This window comes from Cygnus olor, chromosome 1 (genome assembly GCF_009769625.2).
Source record: "Cygnus olor isolate bCygOlo1 chromosome 1, bCygOlo1.pri.v2, whole genome shotgun sequence".
NCBI lineage: Eukaryota > Metazoa > Chordata > Aves > Anseriformes > Anatidae > Cygnus > Cygnus olor.
Window position 1 is genome coordinate 70,398,223 of NC_049169.1, and position 13,813 is coordinate 70,412,035.

General features: G+C 39.8%; 1 protein-coding gene across 2 annotated transcripts in view; it reads right to left on the bottom strand.

Annotated features, from left to right (window-relative positions):
- Nucleotides 1-1,120, bottom strand: part of CCDC91 (coiled-coil domain containing 91) — a 165,849-nt gene extending 164,729 nt beyond the window's left edge. For both annotated transcript variants that reach the window (XM_040545004.1, XM_040545006.1), the window contains exon 1: nucleotides 734-1,120. The gene's annotated coding sequence lies outside the window, so the exon portion shown is untranslated. The remainder of the gene's footprint in view (nucleotides 1-733) is intronic.
- Between the last annotated feature and the right edge of the window lie 12,693 nt (nucleotides 1,121-13,813).

Here is a 13,813-nt window from a genome sequence, read left to right on the forward strand (position 1 = left end):
ACACCACATAAACAGCTAACATTGTCTAGACAAGATATATTCATCGCCAACCGCTGGCAGTGGTTTTGTCACTTGGAAAGAAATATAAAGGAACTGGTCTAAAAGTCCACAGTGTTCAAAGAGAAGCAGACAACACTCAAGGAGCATGTAATGAAATGTAAAAGTACTTAAACTGCACTCAGACTTCCACCCAGGCATGCGTCTCAAAATCAGAGTGAGCATCACAGATATGAACGTATCACCAGGTATATTCAGCTTTCAGTTGATGCTATATCCAGGCAGAAACAAACCGGAAGGAGTCCTTCAACTTAACTATAGCAATGGTCGGAATAAAGATTCGGCTAAAAATGTCCAAAGGTGGCAGAGTCTATTTTAATGTCCATTTTACAAATCCAACGTGGACAAAATACACACACTTCCTCAGATGTGCTACAATAAAATATCACCTCAGCTTTAACGTAAAAGGAATCAGAATTCAGAGATTACATTATCCTAGGTATCCTAGTGTAAAATAAATTGGCACCACATTTTCAAGAATCTCCTTAAGAAACTCTGAAAAAGGCTCTGTTATATGATTCTATGTACTATTTATTGAGAATTCAGGCATCACTTGTTTGAACACGATTGTAACTGTTTTTTCTTCTTTCAAGTCCTACCAGCATGGAGTTCACTATTGCACTTGTCAATAAGCATCTACCCTGCAAAGGCTCTTTGAAACTGATCGACAATCTACCTCCTGTATTAGTGGGTGAGAAACTGACACCACCACCACCCAAGAGAAAACAACAAAATAACAGCACACTGGCACCAATAGTTACTTAGACCATGCATATGGAGACACTCTGAACCAAACTGCAAGGTGAAGAAGCATATGCAGAACGAGACACAAAGAACAAGAGAAAATAAAACATACAAAGCTAGGAACAAAAACAGTTAAACAACTTGACAGAAACAAGTGCTCAAGCACTGTGACCGAAACCACTGAAAGCTCCATTAAAACGCTGCAGCAAAATGGCAAGAATTGCATTCGTAATGTACAGCTGACAGGCCAAAAGCATTGCTCTGACAGGAAGGGTAACTGATCCTGAAGCAAAGTGCAGCCTGCCGGGACGAGCCAAAGCTGCAGCTAGACCTCACGAAGGGAGCAGCCCGAATCAGAAGATTAGGCTCAGGTATGACGAGGAGAGTAACCCTGTTACACCTCTGAGAGACCTACAAGGGCAGGATTTACGGAGCTCTTAGGCACACGCAGATCCAGAGAGGCTTTCAGAAACACCTCTCTACGCCGAACGCCACCACTGCAGACCCCACCAACTGCCTCCCCGCCACCCCACCGTCCCGAGCAGGCTCAGAGGAGCGCTTGCAGCCTTGAACCCAATCCCCGTGGCATCGGAGCTGCCCCTGGGGCTCCACTTCCCCTTCCCGGGGCTCCCCCGACACCCTTCACCCCCGCTCCGCAGCCCCAGTCCCACCGGGCTGCCCCTCAGCGGCCGTTGACGTCACCCAACGCCCCCCCGCCAGCAGTGCGCGGCCACAGCCTCGTGCACGCGCCTCGGCTACTCCCCCCCCCCCCACCGGCCCAGGCAAACCACCCCCGGGCAGCGCGGCCTCACCCGCCTTGGCACTCGGCCCCACCCCCAAGTCCCCGCCCCGCCTCCCCGCCGGTCACGTGGCTCCCGCCGGGAGCCGATTGGGCGGTGGCGCGGCCCCGCTGAGGGGCGGGTGATGGCCTCCGGGGGGCGGGGGGAGGCTTCTACCTCGTCTCAGCGCGGTCCCAGATGGGGCCTTGTCTCTCGGCTTGCAGTCCTTGTTTGGTTGGTTTTTTACTCAAAAAGCGGCTGGTCGTCCTGCCTGCGTGCTGGCCTCCTCGCCTCAAGCTCTGTCCTCAAATGGGTTGCTTAGGATTGGCCACCACCCTTCTGCATTGTTACAAAAAATAAATCACAGACTGACCAGGGTCAAACCTCCTGGTCAGAAAGGGGAGATGAGCCTCTGGGTAGTTCTCTCATACAGCTGTTGTAAGATGTTGAGGCGGCACGGCCGCCAGATGGCCGCCTCACAACATGCCATGGTGGCACGAAGTAAGCTGCAACATCCGTGTCGTGGATGATAGACCACAGTCACGTGGCGACACATAACTGGTTGTTCGCACGACCCTACCTGTTCTGCGGACTAAACAGTCTCTAATAGTATCTGAGACAGCAATGTGCCCTCGCTGCTAGGAAGGCTAATGGTATTCTTGGCTGCCATACATATACTTTGAACCAAGTATCACCATCAAAGCAAGAGGTGACCCTTCCACTCAGTATTGGCTGCACCTGGAGTACTGTGTCCAGTCCTGAGCTGCCCAGTACAAGACACACATGGACATACTAGAAAGAGTCCAGCAGAGAGCCACTAAGATGACTGAGGGCCTGGAGCACCTCTCCTAGGAGGAGAAGCTGAGAGGGCTGGGACTGTTCAGCCTGGAGAAGAGGAGGCTCAGAGAGATCTCATCAATGTTTACAAATACCTGAAGGGACAGAGCAGGCTCTTTCCAGCAGTGCCCAGTGCCAGGGAACAAGAGGCAGTGGGCACAAACTGGCAGACAGGAGGTTCCCTCTGAACATTAGGAACCCCTCTGTGCTGTGCGGGTGATGGAACATTGGCACAGGCAGCCCAGAGAGGTTGTGGAATCTCTTCCTTGCAGATATTCAAAAGCTGCCAGGACGTGGTCTTGGTCAGCCTGCTATAGGTGGCCCTGTTACAGCAGGGGTTGGGCCAGACAGCTTCTAGAAGCCCCTTCCCACCTCAGCCCTTCCATGTGACTCTGAATGGATACATACTTAATGAACAGTGCATTAAAAGATGTAATGAAAATGATTTATCATCACAGCATGGAAACAGTACACAGCAGTAGTTTTCATGTTCTGTACTAATGAAGAAAAACAGAAAATATGACATATTTAGGCTATGTCACAGAATCACAGAATGACCAAGGTTGGAAGGGACCTCTGAAGATCATCTAGTCCAACCCCACCTGCCGAGCAGAATCATCTAGAGCACATTGAATGGCACCCAGGCAAGGTTTGAATATCTTCAGAGAAGGAGACTCCACAACCTCTGTGGGAAACCTGTTCCAGTGCTCTGTCACCCTCACAGTAAAGAAATGCCCTCTCATATTCAGCTGGAACTTCCTGTGCTTCAGTTTGTTCCCGTTACCTCTCATCCTCTCGCTGGACACAACTGAAAAGAGTCTGGCTCCATCCTCTTGACACACTACCCTCAGATATTTATACACATTGATGAGGTCTCCCCTCAGTCTTTTCTTTCCTAGGCTAAGCAGGCCCAGTTCTCCCAGCCTGTCCTCATACAACAGGTGTTTCTGTCCTATAATCATCTTCGTAGCCCTGATATGTCCTTTTGCACATGACTGCAGTGTGCACAAAGGTGATAAACCGTGGTAGAACATGGAATTTTTGTAAATAACATATAAACCCTAATCAGTCTTTTTACAAGTTATTTCATGCATTAGGGAAAAAAAAAAAAAAGAAAAAAAAGAAAAGAAAAAAAAAGACTAATGCACGTGCCTAAATTGCTGTAAAAGTTGAAAGTTTGAAGGACACTTGAAATACTAATTCTCAGCAAACTAAAAGAACCATTCTAAGGGCTCTTGTTTTCTGTATTAGTTAATCTTCCACTGCAGTATTATCCCTCCTAAAGACTGATATATATGTCAGTCAAATTGTAGAGTTTGTTCTTGGGTATACAACAGGAAAAATCTTAAGAGAACCTTTTGAATAGTCTATACTAGTATTTGTATTTGGGCATTCAAGAAGTTCTTGAGTAGTTATCTCTATGACTTTTACGATACTAAAAGTGAAAATTCAGATTCTTAGGATTTCAGGAGATCCTTCCCAGAATGATGTTAAAACATGCTCTTAGGTCAGGACTAGCTGCTCCTGTTTTGTCAATAAACAGAAGATTTCACTTTTTTGATTGTCAAGGTATTATTCTCTCTGTAGAAATTAATGCAAATGCTATTACTGCTGTGTAGGCAGTAAACCTTAAATATTATGTTTACAATTAATGTATTCTCTCTTGCCTCTCTGCAACACGTTCCTTTATGTTTTTAGAGTTTGCCATGCTGTTTTTGAAGAAGTAATAAGCATATTCTGGGCAAAAAGCCAAGAAAAAGTAGCTCTTACCAAGCTAAATTAGGTAATTACATTTTCACTTTGTTTTTTAAAGCACAGCTGTATCTTTTGGGTTATAAGAATTAGTATGTAATATGCTTAACTTTATACCTTTTTTCTTATGTAAGTGAAAATGTCCCTTCAAAATGCAGATCTGTCTAACTAGCTCATTTTCTTCATTTTGAAAATCCATAAAGGTAAATACATTGCTTATTATAATTTTTCCAGAGTTTACAAAATATAATCAGAATTTCTCTTATATTTTCTTTGTCAGAATTTGATAGATGAGAAAAAAATGAAATCACCTTGTTTTGATTTTCCATTACTAATAGGACCACAGCAATTACATTAATGTTATACTTCAATACTTTTCAGTAATATTTTAATGGCATAAAACATATCAATTAAAGCTGACGTATAGCTACTTGATTTTTTCTGTGCTAGGAGAGTAAGACCATTAATGCCATTTTCTAAGCAATGGAAGAAGAATTGTTAAAATAATACTGTGATTTCATTAGATAGATATGCAGTCAGATTACAGTATGTTAGAGTTCCTCAAAGCTTCCAATCCCAATAGTCACTAATATTCTAAGACTGTTTTAGCACCTATAAAAATGGGTATGCAACTTCTATTTATATACATAGGAAACTAATATTACTTTAGAAAGAAACCTCATAAACTATTAAATTTATTTCCTTAATTTAAAGTCCTCAAAATTTCTTGAAACAGTATGTAAAAGAATCTTCTATCCTTAATCCATGTATCAACATCACAGAAGAGGAAAGAGTCCCTACTACACTAAAACAGCTCCAAACAGAAATAAAATATTAACGTTCATTTTCATGTATAATGTTATTTAGCTTGCACAAAAATAAATTTTAACATCAGTTCTGCACAATTTATTTTTTTCTAACAATATATCTCTGTTTGTTTTTGTCATCCCCCCCCCCCCGCCCCCAAATTAACCGAAGTGGGAAAAATCCCTTAAGTCTATAATTTTCCAAAATGCCTATATTTTATGGTTTCCTTGGGGTCTGATGTGGTTTGGTTTTGATATTCATCTTCCCTGCTGAGTTGCCACACTCTAGCCCTGGAAATGTACTGCTGTTGGTGAATCTGTTGCAGCTTTTACTTTAGCTGACCTGTCCCAAGGTACTCCTCAATTAATTTTGAAAATCACCCTGGATGCCCCTTATTTTTTAAGAGTATTTCCTATTGTAATGTGCACCAAGGGAATAGAATAATTTTTTTCTTAGTGTCTAATGCTACATTTTGTTGAATATTGTGATTCAGACAGGCCATCAGCATAAATTTTTGTCATTCTTCCAAAGTTGTGCTGATTCTTGACATCTACCATACTTTGGGAAACTCAATGGCAAAGAAACAACATGAAACAAGAAAATCAATTTGTCTCACTCTCAGACTTATTCACTAAGCCTGAAGTGAATGATATAATAAATCTAAATTCATCAACTAAAGGAAAAGCAAGACAAGTAAACACATTGCAAGCTATATACAGCTTTTTAAAGGAATCAGGAAGTACGAGGTGTATAGGAGCTTTATATTTTGAATTAAGATTTAATATAGCAATTAGCAAAAAATTGTTTATTATTTTATTATTATTATTATTTGATATCTGTACTTGGCTTCAAACTACATTTCTACCTAGAGTTTTATGAAATATGAAAAAAAATATATTTTATAATACTTAGGTCACTGAAAAACAGAAAGTCCAGTATAATAGCACGAAAAATATTTTGAACCATTCTAAGAGCAGAAACTTCTTAATTTGGACTGAGTGTTATTGTTATGTCTCCTAGAGAGCAAAGTTTGTAGAAATTCTTGTCAGTTCTGCAACTTTTTTTGAATAGATTCAACCATACATGGTAACGTTAGGTGATTATGAATAAGTGGGTAATATCACCCTTCTGTACAGCAGTTTGTGTGGTATGAAGCCATATTTCTGGGTCTTCTAAATCAAACAATGTTTGTAATGTTATTGGACAGCATGATTTTTTTAATCTTCTTGATAGAGAAATAGGGAAAACTCTGCTGAACAAGCATTATTTATGAAGTTGATAATAGATTAATTCACCATTATTAAATGTCATCATTAACCTAAAAAGTTAACTTCCTTAATGAAGCAAATTGGTGATATAACAATGATGTGACCATGAAGTATTCACTTTTCTTATTCTGAAGATTATTAAGACAACAGGACAAAGGAAAGCAAGGTCCTTTATGTTACCACTATTTTAATACTCTGCTATTCAGTAATTCTAAATAGTCAAGGGTTTTAGCAGCTAAGGTCTTTCACATCTCTTGTGTGGTGAAAGGAAAGGGTGGACCAAGTTCAGCTTATTAGCAAACTATTATTTGCATGATAAGAACTGACATACTCTCTCGCTCTTGTTCTTAATACTAGGAACAAGAACCAAACAATTACAGTTTAAGTGGTCAGGAGAATAAAATACTGTGTCAACTCTGAAACTAACCATCATATATAGTAAATTAACCTGTTTCATCAACTTAAATTTCTGATTTCTCCCTTATCAAGTTCACTTCTCCCATCAGAACCTAGTACAGTCCTCATTGGTGATACCAGAATTAGCAATAAAGCAAGAAGTATATTTGTTGCTAAACCACAATCCTCCTGCTTAGAAATATTTTGCTACTCTTTTCTACACAGTAAAAAACAAACAAACAAACAAAAAACCACAGTCAAAACATGGTATACTTGTTTGCCTTTTATGTTTTTATAAGGAAAATCATGGCATTAAAATTGTTAGAATTACCTTTCAATAAAAATTAATAAAAAGTAGACACCTAAAACTCTTGCTGTTAAACAGAATGTCTGCTATAGGGTACCATTTTTTCCCAATCTATTGTAATATATTTCGCCTTTTGTATGACAGTTGCAAAACCCAGAAGCCAAGTTCTGTTTCCTTTTTTTTTTTTTCTCTTTTTTCATTTATAGAATCTGTCTATTGGCAAAATCTTTAGGCAGTTATAGGGAGAAATGTAAAGTTTTCTCCAGGTTCATCAAGTAGGCATTCTGCTGTACCTGCCATCTCAAGAGTCATGCAATCATTTGCATGCAGTGAATTAGCAGCACACACTTTACTAACTTCCTCCGATTGCCACAGCTTTTATGCATTTAAAAAGAAAGTGCTAAGTGCTGGGTGGTTTTGTTTGGTTGGTTAGTTGTTGTGTTGTTTTGTTTTGTTTTCAGGGTGTGTGTGTGTGTAAATATTTGATCCTACTGCTTTGTAAATCCTATGGCAGTATTTACGAATTTGAACTCAGTGATCTATTTTCAACTATTTTTTTCCAGTTTTAATTGAACCTTATGTGAACTGCATCAATATAAGCAGCAATGCTACACTGGAGACTTCTTTGTGAAATCATGTTAAAAGGTTTAAGAAAGATTATTGATTCACAAGAACAGCTCTTCTTAAATCAGTTCTTGTGTACATCTGCAAGAGCAATTTATGAACAGTGCTCTTAGTTGAAGTGGCATTTTCCTACAGTATTTTAATTTCCCTTGTTTAATGTTAAAATAAATAAATATTTGAGTTCATAGAAATTCTAGAGAAAACAATATTGCACAGAGAAGTCACCTAGTTAATCACGGAAAACTGCACAATTGCTGGGAGTTTGGTTAAGCTGTGAGGGAAGTGTCCAAGTAGCCCTTTTTAAAGCCATTACAAGCATACTTGCAGCACTTTAAATCGGTCAAATCTTGTCAACAAGAACTAGGGCTGTGCTTTTCAGCTGGTGGCTAATGTACACACATTTTCTGGGGATTTGAAAGAGCGGACAAACAAGATCTATAAATTCTCTCCACAGTGAGTTCAAGAACTTTGAACTGTGCCCAAAACAAATAGTTTCTGAGGAACAGTTTCTTAGGAATAGTTTTCTTTCTGAGGAATATTTTCTTAGAACGTCAGCATTCGAAACTTCATTGGATCATTCTGAAACATAATTTTATTTTTAACATAATCAGTACCATCTTGACAACATTACCAAAACATAAACTTAAGCAGAAAATCCTAATTTCTGGCTAGAAAACCAGTGAGCTTTCTAGAATTAAATTCAATGAGGCAAAAGTCTTCCTAAGGCTTTTGGTCCTCTTCCTAATGTTTTGCTGTGTTGTTGGTTTTATCTGTTTATTTTAATATCTAATAAATAAATAAAAAAAGGACAGGTTTTCAAGCACTATTGGATTTATCTTATCAACATGATCAAGGTATCTACTACCTCAAGGAACTGGAGAGCAGTTAAATCATACTGCTTAATTTACTTTTAGTACCTCTACTCAGACCACCAATATTTGAAAGGTAGGGCTTTATCATAAAGTTTGTATTTGTTTATTTATAGATAGATGAGAAATTTGTGATTATAAATTTGCTGTATTTATAGCAATGACTTGCTACAGACATTAAGTAATCTAGGAAGTCAGTTCAGTCCATCCTGAGCTTCCCTTGAGCAGGAGCTGGCACAGTTCCCTCTGAACTATGGAAATCCAGGGCTGACAGTGCTTGCAGGTGTTTATTATGAGGGTCCTGGGCAACTTAATTTCATTTGGAATTTTACCACAGGTTTAAATTCTGACCTGAGGACTGAAGAATATGAAGAAATATAGCCTTCAGAGTCATTGATATAACATGGTACAAATGTTACTTTAAAATATTGAGCGCATTCTTAAATGATGCATATTATCATGTATGTATATAGTATACAATCATTATTGACCTTAGATTCTTCAGACAGATTTGACATTTCACTGTCCTCTGCCCTCAGCTGTAAAAATGTTTTACAAAATGTTAATTGACATAGTTTCAGAAATCTCAGGTGGATGTTCAAACAAGACAGAATTTTTCAGAGAACTTGAACTTGAACCATCCCAAATACTGAGTCAGAGACTGAGATGGAAAGCTACAAGCAAGCAAAGATAGGATTCTGCAAACAAGGTCATTATCATAGCACCAAAGAAGGACACATACTGATGTTTTGGGAACACCTACTTGGAATTACATGTCCTTTAGTGCAAGGCATGACTTTAGCATAATAGTAGAACCAGATGCAATACCACATTGGTCAGTCCTCGAGTCCTCTCTGGCTGGATTTTCTGGAACCAGATAGTGCATCAGATTAGTCAGCATAATAGCCTATCATTCCTTATGAGTAATTTAATATACATTCTCAAAAATAGCCTGCAGTAAGACCTATTTTTATTGCAGATAAATCCCAAAATTATTCCAAGAAAGTTCCTAGCTATCTCACATCAAAATCTTCATACTAGCCTCTTCACAATCCTTGAGATTTTATAACTGATTGTGTCTTGGTTGTTTGAGACAGATGCAGGAAAACAGCCAGAAACGTGCTGGAACAAAAATTCCTCAATTATAATTCTCTTTGTAAAATGTGAGTAACCTTCTCTGAGTCCTGGACTTTGTCAGCGATAGTGTACCCACTCTTGTAGGACAGCTATTATATAGGGAATGGCATTCTTTCCACCAGAGTCAGAGGAGAGTGACCATTTCTTTCTTAAGCAGTAATCCAGCCATGTCAGAGGATTGCATCAAATGAGAGCCCTGAAGGAATTTCAGTCTGTTTTCATGTATTCCTGTCTAGCTATAGCTCAAATATTACATTTGAAATTGCTGTACTAAAAGAAACATAGATTTCTGTTCCACTCCTGTTTCCTGAATGAAGACATTTTTTTTCCATCTTTGCACACAGAAGTAGTAGGAGAATGATATGTCTCTGGAATTGGAAACAATCGATCATTTTTGCTGACTGACCATTTGCAAAATAACTACAATAGGGATTCATTCATATTACAGTTCAAGATCATTTCTTTAAAAATGCAGGTAGATGAAATGTAGTAATGGACAACTGCATTTCTCTTCCAGATCTAGATAAATTGATCTTTATGTTATAAGTTAAAGAGTCTTTAAAGCTGTTAACTGAAGTCAAGAACTTGTGCAATCCACGTAGTTGTGTTTCCTTTGTAGAAGGAAAAAATTAGCATGGAACAAACACCTGAAAAGATAATTATTCCTTATAATACTGTCTGATAGAGTAAAATAATGACATTTTTGTCATAGCAAATATTAAACAGCCCCAGTTCCTTCAGCCCCTCCTCATATGTCTTGTTTTCTAGTCCCTTTACCAGCTTTGTTGCTCTTCTCTGCACACACTCGAGCAACTCAGTATCCTTTTATCCTTTTTATAGTGAGAGGCCCTAAGCTGAACACGGAACTTGAGGTGCAGTCTCACCAGTGCTAAGTACAGGGGGATAGTCACTTCCCTAGTACTTCTGACCACACTGTTTCTGATACAAGCCAAAATGCTGTTGGCCTTCTTGGCCACCTGGGCACACTGCTGGCTCATGTTCAGCTGGCTGCCAACCAGCATCCCCAGGTCCTTTCCTGCTGAACAACTTTCCAGACACTCTTCCCCAACCCTATCCCACTGCATGGGGATGTTGTGCCCCAAATGCAGCACCCAGCATTTAGCCTTGTTGAATGTCATATGATTGGATGTAGCCCATCAATCCAACCTATCCAGATCCCTCTGCAGATCCTTCTTACAATCCAGCAGATCAACATTCCCACCCAACTTGGTGTTGTCTGCAAACTTACTGAGGGTGCACTGCCATCCCCTCATCAATATTGTTAATAAAGATATTAAAGAGAACTGACCCCAGTACTGAGCCCTGGGGAACACCACTATTGACTGCATTTAACTCCATTCACTCTGTCATAGAAGGAGATCAGGTTAATTAAGCAGGACCTGCCTTTCAGAAACCCATGCTGACCGGGTCTGATCACCTGGTTATCCTGTACATACCATTTGATGGCACTCAAACGATCTTCTCCATGACCTGCCCTGGCATTGAGGTCAGACTAGCAGGCCCGTAATTCCCTGAATCCTCCTTCCTACCCTTGTAAATGGGTTTCACATTTGCCAACCTCCAATCAACTGGGACCTCTATGGTTAGCCTGGACTTCTGGAAAATTATTGAAAGTGTCGAGGCAAGCACTTCCACCAGCTTCTTCAGAGCCATTGGGTGGATCCCATCCAGGCCCATAGATCTGTGAGTGTCCAAGTGGTGTAGTAGGTCACTAACCATTTCCTCTTGGATCATAAGGGCTTCATTATACTCCCTGCCTCTGTCTTCTAGCTCAGTGGGCTGGATACCCTGTGAAGAATTAGTCTTGCTAATAAAGACTGAGGTAGAGAAGGCATTAAGTACCTCAGCCTTTTCCTCATCTCTTGTAACTGGGTTTCCCCTAGCACCCAATAAAGGATGGAGATTATCCATAGTCCTCCTTTTCTTGTTTATGCAATTATAAAAACATTTTTAATTGTCTTTTACTGTAGTGGCCAAGTTACAGTTACTAGCTGGGCTTTGACCCTTCTAATTTCCTCCCTGTATAACCTCACTACATATTTGTAGTCCTCCTGAGTTGCCTGCCCCTGAGTTCTATCTGATATATCTCATGTCAAATCAATGCAACAGTGTTAATCAGAGGACAAATTTGTTTGTTGTGGTTTTTCCCCACTACAACTCATACACAGATACAACAGCAACTCTTCAAATTTCCTTTGGGTTTTATGATTCCCTTAAATGCTTTTAGGGTTCTCTCAAGATCCTTGCTCTTTTATATTGTTTGATATTACTCCTAATTAAACATTTTGATCTCCATAGCCAGATACTTTCAGAAAAATATGCTTCAGTATTGGCAGATTAACTATATTTATAAAATATATAAGTATATAAAGCACAGGTAATAGCAGTAAGGTGACACCCACAAGACCTCTAGAATGCAAGAGTGAAATGGTGGGCTAAGAACATCAGAAGGATACTTATCTACAGATCAAAGTGTTTCTGTATCTTGTACAAAATCATATCTGACTGCCCAGTTTTAGTCAGATTGCTTCAGGGGAATCAATGTTGCTTACTTTGTGGTAGCCTGTGCAATACAAAATCCAAGAATACTAATAATCCTTCTGTTGACAATGGTTCTTTCAACATTTGTAGAATATATATTAAGTGACTGAAGTTCTGATGCTTCTGGCATCTTGTGCAATAGACCTTTAGTCATGTTACTTTATCTTTAAACACCTTCAGAGTCACTATATTCCCATCTAGATGGCTGAGATCCAAAATTTCTTTCTTGCCACTTCTCTGTCTCTGATGGAATTTTAGAGTTCTTGCGTCAACACAGAGGTAGATACTTTGCTAGGGACATACATCATTGAAGTCTTCCATACAAACCTCTGAGACACGACTCATATTTTTCAGGCCTTATTGAGTCTCATGGAGTATGGTTCCAGCTACAGGGTTTACTTCCAGCACTTGGTCATGATGGTATGATTTCCATGTCCCCAAGGATCTAAGAAGGAACCCACAGATGTGTCCATATTAGTATTTTAGTTTATATAGGAATGTCTTTTGAAGTGAATCTCTCAATTGTCCCCACTTACAGCATCTCAAGTGAGATCATAGAATAGTCTTGGAATACATGAGCTAAATTCCTTTTGACTGAAACTAAACTAGAAGATGACTGCTGGGAGTGCACCTAATATACCCCAGCTGTTAAGAGGTGTTCATTCTATAAGACTAGATAGAGCTAGTCCAATGTAAAATCCATGAAATATCAGCACTAACAGATCTGGTTCTGTCACACCACACTACTGTAGACATTGGGTGTAGGTACTTAGACAGCTTGAAAAGGTATCATTGCAACACTTGCTGAGAATTTACAGGAAGTAATTTAAAGATTATAGTAGAGTCTATAACTGACAATTGTAAATCTTTTCAAGATCTTCTGAGGTAATCTCTGCAAGAGATGTCTAATCTTTGCTAGGGCATGTAAGTACTCTGGTGTAGTCACCTGAATTAAAAAAAAAAAAAAAAAAACACTGTTTGTCCTGATTTCAGTTAGGACAGAGTTAATTTTCCTCCTAGTAGCTGGTAGGGTGCTATGTTTTGGATTAGGATGAGAAGAGCGCTGATAACATGCTGATGTTTTAATTGTTGTAGAGCAGTGCTTACACCAAGCCAAGGACTTTTCAGCCTCTCTCTGTCCTGCTAGCGAGCAGGCTAGGGATGCAGCAGGAGTTGGGAGGGGACAGACCCAGGACAGCTGACCCAAACTGGACAAAGGGGTATTCCATACCATCTGACGTCATGCTGAACAATATATAGGGGTGGCTAGCCGGGGCGGGGGGGGGGGTGGCTGCTCGGGGATAGGCTAGGCATGGGTCAACGGGTGGTGAGCAATTGCATTGTGCATCACTTATTTCATACACATTATTATTATTAATACTATTATTTTTTTTTTCCTGTCTTAATAAACTGTCTTTATCTCAACTCACAGGCTTCACTTTCCCGTTTCTCTCCCCCATCCCGGAGAGGGAGGGGGGAGGGTGAGCGAACGGCTGTGTGGTGTTTAGCTGCCAGCCGGGCTAAACCACAACACTGTTTTTGCACCTCTTGCCTCTAATCTTAAACAAGAGTCTCATAGAAGCAGTTTAGCTTAAAAGGACTTGGGGGTTCTGGTGGACAAGTTAAATATAAGTCAACAATAGGTTCTTGTGGAATAGAAGGCTAACCATATAC